The 22902-nt window shown below is 31.1% G+C and overlaps 1 protein-coding gene across 4 annotated transcripts in view; it reads left to right on the top strand.

Annotated features, from left to right (window-relative positions):
* The window catches only part of LOC140434852 (5-hydroxytryptamine receptor 1-like), a 1076278-nt gene that overhangs the window by 627105 nt on the left and 426271 nt on the right, over window positions 1–22902 (top strand). For 2 of the 4 annotated variants that reach the window (XM_072523426.1, XM_072523425.1), the window contains one exon: window positions 10368–10419. The exons of the other annotated variants lie outside the window; for them this stretch is intronic. The gene's annotated coding sequence lies outside the window, so the exon portion shown is untranslated. The remainder of the gene's footprint in view (window positions 1–10367; window positions 10420–22902) is intronic. 4 annotated transcript variants of the gene reach the window in all.

Below are 22902 nucleotides of genomic sequence, written 5' to 3'. Positions count from 1 at the left end.
TGAAAAAAGTTCATCATAATAAACTTGCACCTTAAAGGGCTAAATGTAAAATCATGCAATAACTGCATTTAATTAATTATAATTACTTTGTTAACTAATAACATTTGGTTCACAATAAACTAATTTAATTTACCCTGTTATTTCATTTTCACTAACATTCATTTTAAAAATTACAATTTAATTCATTAATACAATATTTTTACATACAATACCTATGTAGTGCTTTTTTGAGACTCTAAGCGTGCTCACTGTTAGGAGAAACTGTCCAGTTTCAATTAATTTTAGTTTCCTTCCCGACTTATTAAATTGGCTTGTTCTACCCGGTGGACAAAGTAGTCCCCCCTTTTCGAACAGGGAGGAAGTATGTTCCCTTTAGGTAAAATCTTATAACATCAACCTTGTGTCATCACTTTTATAAATATAACCATGATTATCATCTAATTTAAAGTTTTTTAAACCTATTTCAGTAGCTTCCACCACATTATAAAATGTAAATATTTTAACATTTTTTTTGTGTCATTTTAAAGTGAAAATATACTTTCATGTTTTTCTGATGTTGGTCCGATTGGACCGAAAACGTTTTGAAAAAATTGTAATCCTTTTGGATAAATTTTAATTATTTTTTAATAAAAGAATGTACCATTTTACACCAGAAGTTTTTACTTTTCTGTAAGTTTTTTAAACTATGATATACAACCAACCACTGGGATGTTCTTCTTTTACTTTATTATATTTGATCATTGACATTCCAGTATTATAAACCTTTGCGATATTCTCACACAAAAGTCCCTGGTTGATGTAGAGGTAAAGGAAAATGCACAAAATTGCTTCGTATACCATATCAACAACTTACACTTTCCGATGTAAAAAGAAGAAAACCTATTGATTAATTTTTCTTTGAAAAAATACAGAAAGACTAAATTCAACTAATAAGAATTATTCTGTAATTAAATTGTAAATTTTATGTTTGGTTATCAGTTTACTCTGGTTCGACAATAAGCTTGAGTGCTATAATAGGATGTTGGATTATAGGATGTTGGTCACGGCAGAATTAAATATGTAGATTTAAAACATATATTTTATATCAAGTAGGTCCCTTATTCTACCAGACAATTTTTATACTTTATAAATAAACATTGAGGTTACCCATTATTGATGAATATTTACAAAGAAATTTTTAAATTGACAACTGTTAATAACATTGATTGTTCCTCCTAGAACTCTTTGCTCGGTTGCGGTTGCTAATTCTATTACGTGAGATTGACCTAGAGGAAGTTGAATACGACTCAAATTCAGGTAATAGATGACGTAGGTTTTAATATAATTTGTTCATCATGTGAGGTTCTTTCGAGAGTGACAATTAATTCACTAGATTCTCGTGAACCAAAAACAAGATAGCCTCAGTAGAAAACTATGGAATTGAATACAGAGAAACTACTGAAAACTAGTCATCATAGTAGCACATTAAGTACAAGGTTTACGTGCTTATTAAATAATTTTAAATTAATTTCAAATTTGATAACTATCATTCCCGAAAAGAGACGGTATCCAACTTCAGCATTAAATTACTCATAGAACACAATGTAACGGCAAAATATAACTTTTAATTCCTGAGCTATTTATTTTTAAAATTTAATTTGAATCAAGCTTTTAAACTAAGGTTTATAATAATAAAATCAATCTAACAAGCTTTTTAAAACATATGATGAGTATTATACTACACGTATGAAAATTAACATGGAGAAAAATCTACAACGGTTCAACTAGGAAAATATTTTTTTTTCCTTATATGACGCATCAACCACGCAGGGTTATTAATTGTATGCGTGTATGGATTGTGATACAGAGTTAGAACTTAACAATAGAATATTAACTATAGCAATACATAAATAGAAATAAACCTAGATCTATACACAGTAAATTAGATTTTTGATATCAGCTTGCAGTCTTTGAGAAAGTCGAAAATATTTTTAGTATTACTGTCTTTTCCAAGAGCACTGTTTAATGTTGATGGTATGTTATACATTTTGCGTTGCACATCGTACTTAGGGCACTGCAATAAACAATGTTTTACCGTTAAGACACTTTTACACATGTCACACACAGGTTTATCAGTACGTTTTAGTAGGTAGTCGTGAGTTAACCGAGTATCGCCAATCCGGAGGCGAGTGAAGGTTACTTGTTGTCTTCTATTGGTAAATTTTGGAAATTTTTTATGATTCTTATCAACTTCGTACAGCTTGTTTGGGGAGTTCTTCCATGTATCCTGCCATATTGAATTAATCCTTTCTTTAAAGAATGCTTTCAGATCGGTGTGAAAAACTTTCGTATTCTCTTCTGCGTTTGGGTTAGTAGGTGCATTTTTTGCTATTTTATCTACAACCTCGTTTCCTTCGATTCCAGTATGTGACGGTACCCATATAAAATTAACTTTAATGTTCATATTTTCTGCATGTTTTAGTTCCTTTTTAATGAGGAGTAGTGGATGATTACCGTAGACTTGGTTTAATGCCATTATTGAGCTGAGAGAATCTGTAATAATGATATTTCTCTTTTTATTTTTGTTAACTATTAGAACCAGTGCTTTTAGTATCGCATACAGTTCAGCTAAGAACGTTGTTGTATATGAAGGTAATTTGTAAGCTTCTGTATAATCTGATGAGTAGATTGCTGCCCCTGTTTCGTCTTCGTTTTTGGAGGCATCGGTGTAAACTTTGAAACAGCTACCATATTTGCTTAATATTTTTAGAAATTCTTGATTAATTTGACTTGCTGGCGTTTCTGATTTGTTTAGGCGCAATAAGCTGGTGCCAGTAGAGGGAAGTCGAATTGTCCAAGGAGGAGGGGTTTGAATTGAGGAGATGTCGTAGGTGTCTGGAAAATGGATACCCATTGTTAACAAGTAGGTATGTAGGCGGTAATAGAAAGGGTGATCAGTTCGATTTGAAGTTTGGAAACAACTTTTGAAGCGGTCAGCGAATACGTTGTGTACAACAGGATTATCTTGATAAGTCGATACTGCTGCGGCATAAGAAAGACTTAGATATTGTCTTCTAAATGCGAGTGGAATCTCTCCAGTTTCCTAGTATAGAGTTTGTATTGGACTTGTGTAGTGTGCTCCTAAGGAAATTCGCAGGCCTGTATTTTGAATAACATCTATTGTTTTTAAGTACGATTTTTTGGAGGAGTTGTAAACAATTGAGCCGTAGTCCAGTTTGGAGCGTACTAAAGCCTTGTACATATGTAGTAATGTAGAAGAGTCGGCGCCCCATTTTTTGTTTGCGAGTGATCGTAACAAATTTATTCCAGGCTGACATGTCTTTTTTAAATATTCTAAATGTTTCTTCCAAGTTAGTTTTTGGTCAAAGATCATACCAAGAAATCTAACTTCGTCTACATATTTAAGCTGTTCTCCATTTAAACATAAGTTTTTAGGTTGTATCTGGTGACTTTTCGTAAAACATACTGCTTTAGTTTTGAGAGTATTGAACTGAAGACCACTTGTGAATGACCATTCTTCAATTTGATTTATGGCTTTTTGGACATGGTTATGGATGATTGTTAGGTTCTTTCCTTTACAAAGTATGACTAAATCATCTGCATATAGCCTAGCTTTTACAGGATGTTTAATTTTTGCGGTAATAGAATTCATAGCTACAAGAAACAGAGTAGTGCTAAGGTTCGAGCCCTGTGGTATACCATTTTCTTGATTTTTTGTCGAGGAATATACGCCGTCTACTCTGACCTGAAATTGTCTATTTTTTAATAAGTTTGATATGTATTTGAGTATATTACCACTTATTTTCCATTCGCTGAGCGTTTTCAAAATTAATATTTCCATACTGAATCATAGGCTTTACTAATGTCGAAAAATATTCCAATACAGTGTTGTTTGATTACGAAAGCCTCATGTATTTCCGATTCTACATCAATAAGGTTGTCTACAGAAGAACGACGTTTTCGGAAGCCACTTTGTTCTGGTATAATTAGTTTCTTTGATTCCAGATACCATATGAGCCTGTTATTTATTATTTTCTCTAGCATTTTGCACATACTACAAGTAAGAGATATTGGCCTATATGTTTCGGGAAAAGGAAAATATTTAATTTAACTAATACTACACCAAAAGAGGATACCTATTCGAATATAAAATTGTTGACTTCATATTCTGGCAAATCAGATTACAGTTAATGTTAAATTATAATTTTGTAACATTCAAATTAACGTGAGCTAACTTTGTTACAGTATGGAAATTGATATATTAAAAAAAAATGCAATATGTGATAGTCATGTGTTCGGAATAACTAGTTTAAAATATGTTGGAATATTTTACTTGAGCAATAATATCGAAATATCTATCATAAGTAATAAATATTAATTATTATTAATAATTTTAAAATTAATTTATGTCAAGTATTGATTGAAGGCATTATATCAAAAGACTTCAAAATAAAGTATACTTAGAACTGATTTTTGAAGACCTGACTTGAGAAGGGGTTGGGCCTTATTTGGCCGGGTTTTTTAAGGTTTTTGTTAATATTTTTTTGTGGCTTTCGCCAGTTATCATAATTAGTGTATACATTTAATTATCGATTTACCTGGGCCTACACTGTACTTGTGTTTTGTCCAATATTTTATAAAACTACAAACTATCCGCTTTGTGTGTTGTTATTGTTGTTTTTTGTTATATTCTCTTCGGTGATTTTTATTTTTTCTCTGATATTTTATTGGTTTTCTCTCTGGTTTCGATTAATTTTACTCCACTATCTGTTGTTTCTCACTCCACTATCTCTAGTTCCGCAAACTTTTTCCTTGCTTTTTCTTTCATAATTTCAGTCACTCTAATTTGCTGTAATTCTCTAAATAGTAATCTTTCTGCAACGTATCTCCGTACAAGAGCTGCTTCTCTTAAGCTGCTGTTATGTGCCACTTGTGCACCTGTATTTTATTTTTTGTTGTATTACTTATGTGTCTCCATGCGCAAGATGCATATGTTAGTATAAGAACAATTATACTATTTTTATTACTCTTATTTTTGTTTTTATTTGCAGTCTGCTTTTTCTTCCTGAGAGTCCTTTTATTGACACTTTTGCTGTATTGGCTTCTTGTATTGTGATGTCTACGTGTTTATTAAATGTTAAGCATTTATCCATGATTAGCCCTAGATATTTTGCTTCGCTTTTCCACTCGATGGGAACGTTTTACACTTTCACTTTTTTCTCCGGTTGTTGGTGTCTCTTTTTGAAGAATAATGCCTGCGTTTTTTCGGAGTTTAATGCAATTGTCCCTTTTAAACTCCACTCTTCGATATCGTCTAGCGCTGTTTGCAAGTTGTTTACCGCAATGTCTATAATTCTGTATTTGGCCGCTATGCTCGTTCTGTCATCGGCATATAGACTTAATAAACTTCCTGGTGTTCTAGGTAAGTCGGCTGTGTATATTGTGTATAGCAGAGGTGGTAATACAGCTTCCGACTTCTCAAGTTCGGACAGGACTTATCCTATACGAAGTCTGAAACTACGGTTGATCAAATACAAAGAGATTAGTCTTGACATTGACCCGCTATAACCGTATCTTCTCATTTTATAAATTAGTCCTTTATAAAACTTTGTCGAAAGCTTTGCTAACGTCTAAAATATTTATGCTGCAATACAAGGTCTATTATATTATGGGAAGGTACTCGCGGCGCCAGAAGAATCTGGCAATGTTGCCATTGTTTTAAAAAGCAAACGTTTATTTTTAATGAACGACGTGGCTGATTTTCACCCCACAATAGAGTTGCCGGGTTAAATCATTTTCTTTTCTAAAACTATCTATTTTAAATTGGTCAAATTATAAAAACCGACTGTAAGTACCCATTTATAGTTAAACATAATATTATTAGGATTACGTTCTATTTTTATTTTTGTGGTAAAACTCTTAATTTTATTTTAGATTTTTTATCCTAAAAAGTAAGACGACCTCTTTGTTTTTATGATAATACTGTTAATGTTTACACTAACAACCTTTGCCATAGCTTGTTTTAAAGATTTGTTTATGTGCTTTAAAAACGGTTTGTGCAGCTTTCCTCGAAAAATCTACCCTTTTTTCGTTATTTAATGTTAAATGGTTAAGGCCTATACTTCCACGTATTATACACTCATGGACAAAAGTATCGAATATTTTGGAATTTTACAATTTTTTTTTTGTAGTCAATATTATTTCAAAATAATTTAAGATTACTGATAATACTCATATAGTAGGCTGATGTATTCAACTGGTTTAAAATATTTTGATGTTTATTTTGACGTTTATTCAGTGGTTAGTGTCATTTGTACATTTTATCATAAAAATCCTTCTTCACGTAAAGGAAAAATCATACTAATTCGGTTATTTTTAGTTTAATTTATTAAGTTTAATTAAATATTGCTTTGATTTAACTAAGTTTAAAACAAGTATCCCACCAATTCGCCACTGCGATGAAGTCCAAACAGCACATATTGTAATTTTGTATCAGGAAGGAGGAAGGAGATGCACAAAAAGCTATCGCACGACGTCTCAGCAGAACTGAATCTATAGTTTCAAATACTTTAAAGAGGTACCGCGAAACAGGAAATTTTGTACGAAGGCCTAGTCAAGGACGCCCAAGGTACACAATCGCAATTGATGACCGTTTTTTGGTTCTTGATTCTACACGAAATTGTTCATTGACAATGATGCACCTCAGAAATGAGCTATTAAATGTTAGACAAGTTAATGTGAGTTCACAAACAGTTAGACGAAGATCAAAAGAAGCAAATTTAAAGCCCAGACGCCCCGCCAAAGTTCCACGTCTTATCCAAAATCATAAAGCTCGTCGTTTGAAATTTGCAAGAACACATATTTAGTAGAATATCGACAACTGGAAAAACGTTCTTTTCACTCATGAGACCATAATCCTATTATGGAAGCCAGATGGTCAAAACTACGTCTACAGAAGAGTTGGAGAACAATTCGCCAGCTGCAGTCTCGCCCAGACCGTTAGTTTTGGAGTTGATGGCATAATTCTTTGGGAAGTTATTAGTTGGGAGGTACGTACCGCACTTGTGGAAGTTATCTGGTGATTCTTACGTTTAAAACATCCTGCAAGATCATGTTTTGGCATATGTGGGTTACATTGGATATGAAAAATTCACGTTAATTCACGATAATGCTCGACCACATGCCGCTGCCATAGTGAGTAATTATCTTGATAAGGTCCAAATTCGAAGATTGGATTGGCTACCGTCTAGCCCGGATTTAAATCCAATAGAGCACATGTGGGATCACCTAAAACGCAGCATACGATAAAGAAATCCCGTTCCAAATACGATAGAGCAGCTTCGGCTTGCTGCACAGGATAAATGGAATGCAATTTTCCAAGGATATGTCCAAAATTTACTTGCAAGCATGCTGAGAAAGATGCAAGCAGTAATAAGAGCTAGAGGGAGAATACTCGTTACTTATCATGCACTTCTTTTAGTTAAAACCAGTTGTTTAAGCAAATTAAATTATCATTTAAGTTTAGAGTAAAATAACCTTATTTACCTAATATTAAACATTTATTTTTTTCACAATTTTCTCCGCATAAAAACTTAAAATTGTTCATTAAACATTGTTAAAATAAACTCTATTTTACAATAAACGACTTGCTTGACCAAAATTTATTTTGAAAAAACAAAAATTTGAAAATTCCAAAATATTCGATATTTTTGGCCATGAGTGTATAATATTAAGGCCTATACCACCTTCGTCAAGCAGTAACTTCGTTTTTATATCATTGTTAAAAATTAGAAAAAAACCAATCGATTTGTTTTTTCAAGAGGCTCATTTTTTATTTTTATGTATTTTTGGTTATATCTAAGATTTTCAAGTTATTAAAAATGATCCGTCCAAAACAATGACTTTTTCAGATAAGTAATAATGATAAGAAACTCGAAAAGTATCGAGATCTTGAAAACATTGTAAGAAATATTATTTGCTTAAGATAAACTCCTCTGCACCATATAGCCTTTGTTTTTTGACATATTTTCTATATATTTACCAATTTTCAGCCAATTTTGGGTAAAAACCGTAAAATCATGGATTTTTATTTTTTATTTAATTTATTGCGTCAAAATTTTACAAGCTCTCTTTTAAACAGTTCTTATTAATCTTCTAAAGATGGTGGCTTCTGAAATTCTTCCCAAAGTTAATTTGCAAATATTAACAAAGTCAATTTGACCACCCAGTTCTATATGAGCATAAACAAGATTCAAAAATTAAAAAGATGTATTGCATGCAAGTAATATTCTTAATCTTTCTTAAAACTATATGATGACTTGACACGCCTATTAAGTTTCTGGATTTTAAGTATTTTGTTTTGGCGTACATATCTAAACCGACGGTCAACAATTTTTAATAGAAAGTTAAGTTTTGTTATTATTTTTCATTTTATCAATTTTAATCTAATCGCAGACTAACTTTTTTAAAACTACTTCAAAAATTCACTTCTATGAACTGAATCAGGAATTATTAGACCTACTTAGATTTAATCGATGGGCGTGTTTTTAAAGTCTGAAGCTAATGTGTTTGCATTAGCCAAATTTACCGAAAAATGATTGATTCGAAGCGATTAGCTTTTAAAAAATTTAATGTTACGAGAAAAGTGGGTTAAGATACTTGCCCCTATTTTCAGCAAATTTGCATTTATTTGAAATATTTTTATGTAAATAATTCTAACTACAATCATATAGGTTAAACCTATTACTAGACAAGGCGAAAAGCTCAAATTCGTTCGGAAAAATATTCTCATGAAGTTTTTTTTGCATAATTGCTGAGGTCGCTCAGGCGAAAAATAGTTCAAATTTTTTTAAACAATTTTTTTTAAACAAATTGTAGAAATAACTTTTTTCGGCTCGGATTTTTTTTTTAATTTTTGAGATTATTCTGTATAAAACAAATCTCTTGTAATTTTTTTTTGTAAACATAATTGTTTTTGAGTTATAAGTAATTTCAAACTGAGAAAAACGCTAAATTACGATTTTCAGGGCTCAAAAACACAAAAAAAACATTATTGTTGAATTCATCAACGATCTAAATTTAAGTTTAAAACTTGTTATATCATTTCCCGATAAGTATGTTGAGCCTATTTTTATCATTTTAAAAAATTATTTTTTAATCGTTAAATCGTTAATGAAACGCCTATGACAGGACGGGTGCTGCGTATATAAAAGAAAGAAACAAGATCTACGGCACAAAGTTTGGCTGGTTTAAATTCTCATTGTAAAAATGAGCGCCCGCCTTACAATAGGCGCTTCATTACCAATTTAAAACAATTTTTTAATAGTTACTTATGCACCAAGGGTGTTATGAAGATGATTACGCCCAAAGAGCAACATAATCGTAATATTCAAATAAAAAATAAAAACGTCTTAATTTTAGTTTTCATATAGTGCGAAGTGAAAAATAAAATCATGTATGAACCACTGATGCACCCGGATGATTACGCCCATCGAGCAACGAATGTTGCTAACAGACACTATCACACTGATTACTAATCAAGGCATTACTGCCACTAAGAACAGAGGACGATTCATTTATACCGTCGAGTTGACGTGGTTTGGTTGGTGGTTGGCGTGGGGGTTAGCGTGGGAATTGGCGGGGAGGTTGGCGCGAACATTTCTGACAGTAGAATTTTGATTTCGTAGGTGAAGCGGACGATATTTTCTTTATGAGATCTCCATGACGAAGGTAACCGTATGCCGTCATCTCTTTTATTGAGACAATTTGGCCTTTTTTCAATTTTTATGGCTTCTCGGATATTTCTTAGTTTATAGAAGCGTATAAGTTTTAAAAACTTCCTAACCATAGCGGGGGCTATGGTTCTGAAGTTTTTAAAATCAATTTTGTGACCTGTATGAAGAACGTGTTGACCTAGAGCTGAAATTGAATTAGAATTGTGAACAGAAATGGAATGTTCATAAATCCTATTTTGGATTCTATGATTTTTTTGGCCTATATTCGATCGGGGGAAGTCTGCACAAGGAATTTCATAAACTTCGTGCTGTTCAATTAAAATGTTGTCTTTGATTGATCGGACAAGAGACAAAAGTTTTTGTTGGGGGGAAATATTGTCTATACTCCTCTTGTTTTAAGAATTTTGCCGATTTTGTCAGTGACACCTTTGATATAAGAAAGAACATTTTTCTTAAGAATCTATCTTTCTATAGCTGATATTGCTATACAACCCTTTATTTAACAATACCGTTTTTAGTCACATACAGAATAGTTTTAACAGTTTATAAAATAAATATTTAGTCTGAAATTAGTGCAAAATATGAGTTTTTGAGATCCCTGTTTTAACTAAATGAAATTTTCTTTATATTCAGATGCCTCCCTCTCATCGTGATCTTTGGAAATAAGGTCAAGTTTCACGAGCGGGTAAGTAATGCCTATACCGTGTCCTTAAATTAACATGTTTTTGTTTCACTATTGTTTTATGTTTTTCTATGTTGGCTTTATACAAAGTGCTTAAAGTTAAGAATTAAATTCTCTTAGAAATATTTTTTACTGAAGAATTGTGTTTATTTTGTGATATATTTATGTTGTTTACATCATTTAAGGCAAATGTACCTACCTTACACATGTTTTTTAAGGAAAATAAGAAATAAGGGCAACAAAAAATTTTACTTGAGTTCCTGACAGCCACAAAAACAGTATTCACTTTTTTTGCATATTTGTATTAAAATTCCGAATAAAAGATTTTAGTTTTGTACTAAATATTTGAAATGGTTGTTGGTGGTCAATTTTTCTTAAGTAACGTATAATTTTATGTATTTTGTCCTGTGGTATAAAGTACTAACCAATTATTTCGGAGTGATTAAAACGGTTTTTTAGCTACCATGAAAATAATAGCGTCTTTATCTTTCTCTTTTTCTTTACCATCCTCTGCTTTTATGTTAATATGTTCGTCAATACTTTATAGTGATCACATTTTTCGCATTAATATTTTGTTAGTTGGAATACAAAAAACTTCGCTTGTCTATTGCCTTATTAAAAATCGTCAGTAAGGGTGGGTCTAATTTTTGTCTTTTGTACCACTTTAACTTACGAAAATTGTAAAGTACCTACTTTTTTAAAACCACTTAGTCAAAAGGTATTTTTTAGAGAAAATAAGCGGCAAAACTGAGATGCCATACTTTGAAGGGAATATAAAATTGCATTTATACGTTATTTTCTCCCTAAGTATACAACCCCAACTACACACGAGCTGCTACGAGTTTCCATTCGTAGAATTTTATCTGGGTAAGCCATGAAGCAGCCGTGCTCTGGTAGAAACTAGGTGAAAAAGTAGTCCCTGTTCTTGTTATAATAAACTTTATCCATTCTGCAGTATTTGGAATTAATACCTTTACCCAGGCAGTCCCAAACTCATTTGATCATTCTTTCTGCCTCTTCGTTATGCTTATATTTATAGCTAGTATATTTTGCTGTATATTCTTCTCGTAGTTATCCACCATTTCCTTTATCAGTTGATAAATTGATAACACACCTGCGATTGCTTTTGTAGCTGCTATTCAAGTTGTTTAGTATACGCGTGCTACCTTACGTAATATCTTTGTTATTAGAGTACACTACCTCCATTAGGATTCTCCTTGTGAAAGTCCCTGGTCCTCCCACGTTTGGTATAATCCTTGTTAGCGCTACAGACCTCCTCTGCTTTGCCTTGCCAATCACGTATTTAAATTCTCTTGGACCCTTGAGCATCAAAGCCTTAATTTCATTCACTGCGAGCATCAGATCTCTACTTTCGATCAACGTCTTTATTTTGTTGCGGGCTCGGTCCCTCTTCTCATTATTGATCTGTTTTCGTTATGCTCTATATCACAATCACCATGTCGTCCGCGTATACTATTGCCTTTACTTCAAAACCTTATTATACTGTACGTTCCAGAGCAATGGCCGTTGGACGAAGTTCTGCTTCACTCCTGCAGAGTTTTTCATATAGCTACCCTTCGCAATGTTAATGTATTTATCCGTAGATTAGTCCCGTCCCCCACCAAGTTCTGTAGATAGGGTGATATTTCTAAGTCACAAAGTAGTCTGACGATAGTTTCCAGATAGCGCTAATAAAAGCGTTCCTTATATCTAAAAACAAAAACCAACATCTATCTTCTTCTTCTTACGATGCCTATCCGTTCCAAATGTTGGCGACCAACATGGCTATCCTAACTTTGCTTGCTGCTATTCTGAATAGTCCGGTTGTTGATGTATTAAACCACTTTCTCAGGTTTTGAAGCCAAGATATTCTTCTTCTCCCTGGTCCTTTCTTTCCAAATAACTGGCCCTGAAGAATGAGTTGTAACAAGCCGTATCTCTGTTCATTCCTCATAACATGCCCAAGATATTCTAGTTTGCGATCTTTGATGGTGTTAATAATCTCGCATTCCTTGCCTATTCTACGTAGGACCTCAACATTAGTCACACGATACTTCCATGAAATTTTTAAAATACGTCTGTAACACCACATCTCGAATGCCTCGAGTTTTCTTAGAAGCTTCGGAAAGTGTTCAGGCCTCTACTTCGTATAATAACGTAGAAAATACATAGTATCTAATAAGAGAGATTTTGGTAGCAAGTGGTAAATCGTGACTTCTGAAAAGAGACTTCATCATTATGAACGCCGATCTCGCTTTTCTTATGCGTTGTTTTATTTTACTGGAGTGATCCCATTGGCTGTTAATGTTGGTACCAAGGTATGTGTAGCTGTCCACTCTGTCAATTGGATGTTGGTTAACCAAAAGCTGTGTAATTAATATTTCGCGCTTACTGACTACCATGTACTTTGTTTTCTTCGTATTAAGATCTATCTACTCTTACATATTGATATCTCTCCCATAATCCTGCTAATGGCGTCTACCGCAGATTCTTATTTTCTATACTCATACTGGCATTTCGATATGCATCCTATCTATATTATTCTCCTTTTCAGCCTAGTCTTTACAAAAATCTTAAAGACCTTGCCTAAGGATTTAATAGGCAGATAGGTCTATGCACTTGGTCATCTAGTTCTGTGTCTGGTTTTGGGTTTAAAATCTGATTTACCATCTTTATTTCTCTTAGAAACGCTTGCCTTTTCGTAGTAGATGGTTCGTAGTGTCCTGTACCCATTGCTCCGTTTTCCCCATGATGTTTTTAGTTATTTCAAATGCTACCTTATCAGGTAAAGGCGGTTTTTCCAATCTAACCGTTCTGACCGTCTCTGCTACTTGTTCCCGAATTCAGTCACGGATGTCTTCACTTAGATTACCATGAAGCTTACTTTTTCTTTCGTTTCTCTGATCTTTCTCGATTTTGTATGAACCGCTTACTCCTATAAAGCTCATAACCACTATTCGGTAGTCTTTTTTCCAGATGTCTTTTTCGAGATTTTTGCATAGCTTTGTATATACAGGATAATTGATTATTGTGATAAAGCTCACTAGATCCCTTATAATAATAATTTTTATATTAAAATGTAGTTGTTTTTTTTTACACATCCGTCCTGGTCTGTTTTTTCCATTCGGTATAGATATTTATCATAAGAGAGTTAAATTTAAAATATTGCACTTAATGTTGGCTGAAGTTTATTACATATTGACTGATTTTTAAAAAGATTAACTTCAAGTGGTCTAAAAATAATTTTTAACCATAAACATTTAAAATTATTGTTACGCTACCCCAGAGAATTTGATTGGAAACGAGATAGCGAAATTTATGACTGTTCATTATACCACTCGCCGTCTGTTCTATAAAATTTTAATTGTTCAGTTATAACTTTCTGCGATACCGAAAACTGAACAAATATATTTTCTTTTGACATTATTCCCGTGTATTTTTCGGACGGGCTTTACTGCTTTCTGATGTGAAAAATAAATTATGGCACCTTGCTTTTATGACCTATCCGCTACTTGTGAGCACAAAGTACATAATACCGTTCGTAAGGTCAGCAATTTTATACTTTCTATCGAGAAAATACAACAAAAAAATTTTGGGTAAAATTTTTGTATCTGCGGGAGATTATGTGATATGATTTATTAGAAAAATGTTTTGAATCAAAATATAAAGTCAGTCAAGTGAGTATAAAGTAAATAATGTTAGTTTGTTGTTATATATATATATATATATATATATATATATATATATATATATATATATATATATATATATATATATATAAGAAAAAAGAAGTACTTGTGACTCGTTTGGAAAAAATATATTAATGTTTTTGATGGGTTCGAGTCAATAAAAGGGGCTATTGGTTAACTATTTAATATCTCGAGCTTTCAATTGTGTTTACAATTCTTATCAAGAGCTGCTAAAAAAGACAAAATATCTTACAAAGTTGAACTATAAAGAAAAACATTTTTTGTTAACTTACCAAATAAAATTAGTTTTATTAATAAAAATTGCTGCAAATACATGTCAAAAAGAATTAATACTAAAATGCCCTTATCTACTAAATTCTTCCCTGAAATTTTAATAATTTTGAAAACATTTTCTTAACAAAAAATTAATTGAATTTATAAATAGTTTAAAGTAGCAACCAATTACAAATAAGCCTTAATGTCATAAATGCCAACTTAAAATGTTTACCTTTGACAATTATATTGTCAAAAATAAAATTTTGTTTAAAAATTCTTTTTTGTTTAGTAACAAAAAAGAAGAAGATTTATTCACCATTGATAGATGTCTAAAAAAATGTAACAGATATATGGAAAATTAAATAAAAATGTGATATTTTTCAAGTTTTATATATAAATTATAAAGAAATAATATAATTATAAATTTTGCTTAGGTTTTGAATTCTGATCTTTTGTTTAAACTATTATCACTTTTGCTAATACAAACCATTTCTAAAAAAGTCCTTTTGAATTTATTACTTTCTATTATTTTAGAAAGTAATAAATTGAAAAGGACTTTTTTGGAAATGGTTTGTATTAGCAAAAGTGATAATAGTTTAAACAAAAGATCAGAAATTCAAAACCTAAGCAAAATTTATAATTATATTATTTCTTTATAATTTATATATAAAACTTGAAAAATATCACATTTTTATTTAATTTTCCATATATCTGTTACATTTTTTCAGACATCTATCAATGGTGAATACATCTTCTTCTTTTTTGTTACTAAACAAAAAAGAATTTTTAAACAAAATTTTATTTTTGACAATATAATTGTCAAAGGTAAACATTTTAAGTTGGCATTTATGACCTTAAGGCTTATTTGTAATTGGTTGCTACTTTAAACTATTTATAAATTCAATTATTTTTTTGTTAAGAAAATGTTTTCAAAATTATTAAAATTTCAGGGAAGAATTTATTAGATAAGGGCATTTTAGTATTAATTCTTTTTGACATGTATTTGCAGCAATTTATATTAACGAAACTAATTTTATTTGGTGAATTAACAAAAAATGTTTTTCTTTATAGTTCAACTTTGTAAGATATTTTGTCTTTTTTAGCAGCTCTTGATAAGAATTGTAAACACAATTGAAAGCTCGAGATATTAAATAGTTAACCAATAGCCCCTTTTATTGACTCCAACCCATCAAAAACATTATATATATATATATATATATATATATATATATATATATATATATATATATATATATATATATATATATAGATATATATATATATATATATATATATATATATATATATATATATATAGATATATATATATATATATATATATATATATATATATATATATATATATATATATATTTATATATAATGTATGTATATAGTTTCAAAAATGTTCAAAAACTATAATAATATAAAAGGTGAAAGAAATAATAAGTTAGACTTACTCACAATCAATTTAATTTAACTAATCGGACGACCGGTTTCGCTTTCTACAATATGCAAAGCATCTTCAGGTCACGATACAAAGTTAAAATGCTGAAAACAATAATCCCATATTAGGGTGTTGTCTAATAAAGATAAAAACATAGGTAGGTGATACAAATTATATAAATTACAGTAATTATGCCAATATTACATGTCTGTGGTTTTATAAATGAATAAAATAATAATAATAAAATGTTTAAGCAGACAAGGTAAGACCCACAAATTGGTAACATCGTCTATTAAACTGTAATGAATCAATAAATAAATGAACAACTAAATAAACATTACTTACATGCCGGTACTCTATTAATTGATGGTTGAAAGAACATGGTTCAAACTATCTTGGATTGTTGATTGGAGAACTCATTGTTAAACAATTACAATAGTTAACCTGAGTTCTCCAATCAACAATCCAAGATAGTTTGAACCATGTTCTTTCAACCATCAATTAATAGAGTACCGGCATGTAAGTAATGTTTATTTAGTTGTTCATTTATTTATTGATTCATTACAGTTTAATAGACGATGTTACCAATTTGTGGGTCTTACCTTGTCTGCTTAAACATTTTATTATTATTATTTTATTCATTTATAAAACCACAGACATGTAATATTGGCATAATTACTGTAATTTATATAATTTGTATCACCTACCTATGTTTTTATCTTTATTATACAACACCCTAATATGGGATTATTGTTTTCAGCATTTTAACTTTGTATCGTGACCTGAAGATGCTTTGCATATTGTAGAAAGCGAAACCGGTCGTCCGATTAGTTAAATTAAATTGATTGTGAGTAAGTCTAACTTATTATTTCTTTCACCTTTTGAAATGGACTCACACAAGCAACACATTCATGATTTGTATAATAATATAGTATATATCATTATATAATATATAGAATATATTATTATATAATATAGTATAATATTAGTATGATAAAGCTCAGTAGATCTCTTATATTAATAGATAGGAAGAAAAGTTAATAAGGTTAAGGTTCACATTTTCAGGGTAGGCCAAAACGGAGATACATTATTTTCTTAGTAATTTTAAATAGAACACCCTGTATTTTTTGTCATACCTGAAAAGTACCATTACCAAATTTCCTTTTTTATTGTATATTCCCATGTCTAAATTTATCAGTTTTTGAGATATTTTTAACGTGCCTAAATTTTTACAAATTTTAAGTAAACCATGACCGAATTGTCTAAAATTGACAGTTCACCATAATTGTTTGTGTATAAATTTACTTAATTGTTAAGATACATTTTTCTGTTGGTGAAGTGGTAGATATGATTTGGATATTTGGGGACTAAAATAAAAAGACATGAGTATCAGTAAGAATTTATCATGAACGGTTTCCAGAGAGGTTACAACATATAACAGCAAACTTTGAAATATAAAAGAAGCGGTTTAACCACACTGGTTCAGTTATATATAAAAAGCACAAAGAGACCAAGGGTACTGTGAAACGAAATAAATGTGTTACTAGTAGTTACTGAAAATCCACATACAAGTATATGGAGTATTTCCAAAGAAACAGAACTAATTTTCCACTCCTACTACCACAAAGAACTCTTGCAAAAAACAGAATGCACTCTGCAACTCTTGCAAAAAACAGTATGCACCCTTACCGTATTTAAATGCTTAAAAAATTAATTTAGGAAGATTAAAAAGACAATCGTATTTTATGAATGGACCTTAGATAAAATCAATCAACAGAATGATATTTGGAGATGAAGCCATGTTTCATTAAAATATTTCTGTTATTAGGTATAGCTTTGTAACCTCAGAAACCTTTCTTGGATGGTGCTACAAAGGTTACCAATAGAGACACTGCAAACGGCAGCTAGATGGTTGGTGGAGAGCGAGTCGAGTGTTCGAAACTAGCTTTTGGAACCAGAAATGGATCCAACAGGAGAAATAATAAAGATAAGACAAGATAAGATGGATTAGAAAAGACAGAGGAATAGATAACAAAAGGGCAAGGTAAAATTACCAATAATAAGAGAAGATAAAAAAAGGGCGCCACTTTACTTTTTTGGTTACATAGGGGAAAATTAAGAAACCTTAGAAAAGAAAAGAGATAAGGAGAGATAAATAGGTAATGAGAGCAAATACGAGGAAAGATATTCACAGTTAATTATTAAATAAAGGTGGTCAGCACACTACATAAACAAATAATAAATAATATGTTCGGTGGAATTCGTCCACCTACTTACCTACAAACATATACAGCCTGATCTTGCTCCCGGTCGAAGATATCGTGATAGTTAAATATTTTTATTAGCAAATATTCAGAGATATACTATCATTAGGAAACTTATTAGGACTTCTTCTTCTTTGAGTGCCGTGTCCGTATTCAGAAGTTGGCCGTCATCATGTTTACAATTTCCTGAAACGTTTCTCTGTCGGCTGCTGCGCGAAATAATTCTTCTACTGTGGAACCACACCATTGTCTAATATTACGCAGTCATGAAAGTTTCTTTCGACCAATCCATCTCTTTCCTTCCACTTTTCCTTTTATTATAAGGCGAAGTAGATGGTATTTAGTTCCTCTAATTATATGGCCGAAGTATTCTGTTTTTCTTCTCCTTATGGTGTTTATGAGCAGACGTTTTGAATTGATCATTTGAAGAACATCTTCATTGGAAGTGTGCGAAACCCACGATATCTTTAGGATTCGTCTATAGCACCACAATTCGAATGCTTCTAACTTGTTTAGCATTGTGGTTTTTAACGTCCATGTCTCACAACCATACAATAGGATGGACCACACATAACATTTCAGGACCTTCTTACGAATATTCATCGACAGGTTTCTGTTGCATAAAACTGGTTTCCAGGTCATAAAAGCCTTACGTGATATTTTGATCCTGGTTATTATCTCTTCATCAGAGTCACAATTTACATTTAACCAGCTGCCAAGGTATTTGAAATGATTTACCCTTTCGATCTCCTCTCCATTAAGAGAAATCAGACCTTGATCTATATTGATCTTTCCAACTGCCATCCACTTTGTCTTTGAAATGTTGATTTTAAGGCCTCTCCGATCTATTAGGACTAGATAGATAAAATTCAGTAGGTAAACAAAACCAAATATATTTAAAAACTGAATCGCCAGAGACGGGTGAATTCCAAAAACAAGAAATACAAATAAATCTACCCTATCATGAAAAAAAATGCAAAATCTTTTAATATAATAGACATAGACACATGCACATAATAATAAAATATAACATTAAGGAACACTTGATGTTTTAAAAAAGATCCAAAAGAGTAGATCATATAAATATCTCTTGTTAATGTTTTAGGCTTATCTCGAGATAATTGGTTTTAAAAGTAATAATTTATGGCAAGTACAATATAATACTAAATTAATTTACAATAAAATTGCAGAAGTACAAAGACAAGATTACAAAAATCGGTTTGACCAAAAATAAAAATAACGACCAATCCACACTTGGTTCACAAGAAGCTACTCGCACAGCTTTTATTTAAATAATAAATTTTTGTAAATTATATTTGTTAATGAGAAGATATGAAAGTTCCGAAAAGTGCAATTGATGAAACCGTTGTTCCTTAAAGGATTTGATTTCATCGGTAGTTAGCTTTAACTACCGATCAGGAAAATGTTGTCGAAAATAGCCCGTAGATTACTCTACTTTGAAGATAAGTGGAGCTAATATTAATAGTAAGACCACTTACAGAAACTCTAGATGATGTTGCCTCTTAAATCGCACTGAATTTAAAATGTACTCAACTTAGTATCCAACACTGAAGTTAATTTATAATGTATATTTGATCTACTCGGGTGTTAGATCAAACTACTTGAGATAAAATAGAAGTGTATGTACACACTTATAGATGAATTCTCAGGGAAAGAAATACGTCCAAACTCTTAAACGGCGCAGCCAAAAGTCAGTCTAATCTCTTAGATTACCCAACGAAAAGTGATCCTCTTTTTCTCAAATTGGACAAACTATCCCCTAAAACAGGATCATCCTCACTTAAAGAACTACCTCTTAACAAGAACCGATTTATTTTCATTTTCGGCCGAAACAAATAAACATAACGGTATTTTTTAAAAAGGGAAGCAAAAAGGCCAAAAACTATACCATATTGATTCTCTTTAAAGTAAAGCTATTTATAAGAAGTTTAACAAATTTTGTCCCTTCCTAGCGCTATAAAAAAAGGGGCCTAAATGTTCTTTGTTCCAAAAAAAAATGACGATTGCTTCCAAATTTCTAACAAAGCAGCCATCAAGTAATCTGCAGGTTTCGGTACTTCTTTTAAGAAATAAAAAAGCTGAAAGATATCGAAGAATTAGGTCTATAAAAATACAAAATCTAAAGTACCGTTACATTCTCATAAAGTACTATATCGACACCTCTAATTCGTTTCAGCGAGGTTCAAAAAGGAGATTTTTAGATACGGCCATTGTCGTAGCTGCGGTAATGGCAAAAGGTTTTTAAAATTAATCTTAAAGTAATATATAATAATTAGTTACTAATCTAATTATAAAAAAAATGTTACAACTTTCATTATTATGTCACAACTAATCCATATCGCATAGATACACACAGTTAAACTAGAGAGTCTCTAAAATTGTTGTTTGTGACCATGTTGTGGGACCATACTGTTTTGAAGAAAATCGAAATAATGATATGTATTTAAATTTTTTAGTAAATCAATTGCCCACTTTATTGGCAGACGTTACACTTCGTATACGTGAATAAATGTGATTTTTGTATGACGGTGCTTCATTGGGGCCCCACCAATGCATTATAATGCATTGATTCAAGGTGAACTTCACGATCAGTTTCCTGATAAATAGATTGGAAGAAATGGACTAGTAGCGTGGCCGCCCAAGTCAATTTTTGGGGTTACAAATTTATAAAATACATTCAATAAAAAGTAACGAGATGAAAGATAGAATACGAAATGAACTTCTAAGTGTTAGTGTACAAAGGTTTCATAATGTAAGTGTCTCATTCAGTAACCGTTTTCAGGCCTGCATAAGTGTTTTAGGATCTTGTTTAATTAAATATTAAAAATATTTTATTAAAAGTAGTTTTGAATTTTTCCATAAATGTTTTCTCTATGTTTGTGTTTTTTTTTTGTAAAATTTATTAATAATAAATTATTTTTATTTCGGTTTTACATTATTACATTGTTTACTGGATTAATAATTAGTAATGGTGAATTGTCAGTTTTATGCAATTCAGTCATGGCTTACTTAAAATTTGTAAAAATTTAGGCACCTAATTAACAATGAAATAAAAGTATCTCAAAAACTAATAAATTTAGATATAAGAATGTTAAACAAAAATTGAAATATGGTAATGGTACTCTTCTATAGTGACATAAAGTACAGGGTGTTCTATTTAAAATTACTGAGAAAATATTGTGATTTCGTTTTGACTTTTTTGATAAAAAAGTAAGAATGCTGTGTGTTTCTGTTCTGTTTTATGGTGTTGAATCGTAACAGTTGAACAAAGATTGACTGATCACAACACCTGTGAAGCTTTTTACGGTTATTGCAGACAGAAGTGTACACTTAATGCTATACAAATAGAATATATTATGCAGGGATAGACTCCTAAATGTGTTTGTTTTTTGGTTCTATTTCATTTTTCCTAAAAATTATAAGCAAACGAAACATCCATAATCGCATTGTTTTGCTTGTTTACTTTTTTCTTAGTTTATTTAGCCTCTTATATAATGGAAAAACTAATCTACCAGAATCAAAAAATATTTTAATTTGTAATTTTTTCCATTTTACTGTGGCAGAATATTCTAACAATAATTATTTGCTTAGTGGAGGTTGAAAGGAGAAACTGAACAATTACTGGGCTTTGAGACAGGGTAAGCAAATAAATTGAAATACTTGCGAACGGCTACTCGTGTTTTGGTTGGAGAGCTAGGTCGTGAATAAGGATTGCTTTTTCTGGAGGGAACTGGCACAACTAACTACGAAAAAGATATCAAAAAATACTTAAAGAGATGTCCTGGGCAACACTAACAAGAAAAATCCTATACTATTTATAATTAGGATGCCGTTAAAAAAAATCTCTTACTGTTTATAAAAAAATGTTTTTCTTTCCTAAAAAATTTAAGAGTGAATACATTTTTAAAAGAAATAATTTTAAACTGCTAGTTTAAAAGAAAAGTTACATATTTATGCTTATTGTACATAAACGGTCATTACAAAAAATATCTGATTTATCAACAAACATTACATTGAGTTGTGCTTTCTAACAAAACAGAATTAAAACTCTGGTTATGTACCAAATGACAGAAAAAGATGTACTAACTCTCATATATCGAAATGAACTTCCAAACTTTCCTGAATTATTAATTAGTTATCAAAAGTTAATTTTATTTAAAAGAAACTAAAATATGACAATTAGCTGGTATATAAAACTTATATTTATTTATAAACGTTTTAAATTAACATAAGTGCAAATCGCTTTATATCAACGATAAACGTTTCTTTAGAAAAAATTATCAAAAACTACTCGCCCCATTGGCTAGTTATTTCTTTTCAAATTATTAAAAAAGTTTGTTACCTTACATTTTAATAAAAACACACTGTTCCACTAACTTTAAAATATAGATCCGACCCATGGGAGACACAAAATGGATGCAGAACAAAACCTGGGAGAAATCAAATCAAACACCACAACTGTACTTTAGGTTATCCTGAATGATAACAATATGTATTCTTTAAATCGGCTTCCTATTTTTCACTCAAAACCATGCCAATTTTTCTAGCCCTCAAGACGCTGTCATTTAGTCCTCTGTCACAGAATACAGCTTACAAAATAGTTATTAACTGCCACATCGCATATTGAGCTCAAATCACCTTCTTTTAACCAAAATTCATGGAATTAAGCAAAACTGCCGGTTTTCAAAACTTGAGCGATGTTTCTTCGTTTAGACCCTAAATTGTTCTCCTTGACCGTTACACTAGCGAATTCCCGATGACGAATTTTAGACTTGCACAATAAAAGCGT

The sequence above is a fragment of the Diabrotica undecimpunctata genome, chromosome 2, assembly GCF_040954645.1.
Source record: "Diabrotica undecimpunctata isolate CICGRU chromosome 2, icDiaUnde3, whole genome shotgun sequence".
Classification (NCBI taxonomy): Eukaryota; Metazoa; Arthropoda; class Insecta; order Coleoptera; family Chrysomelidae; genus Diabrotica; species Diabrotica undecimpunctata.
Note: the sequence above shows the minus strand (reverse complement) of the source record. Positions and strands in the feature narration are given on the sequence as shown.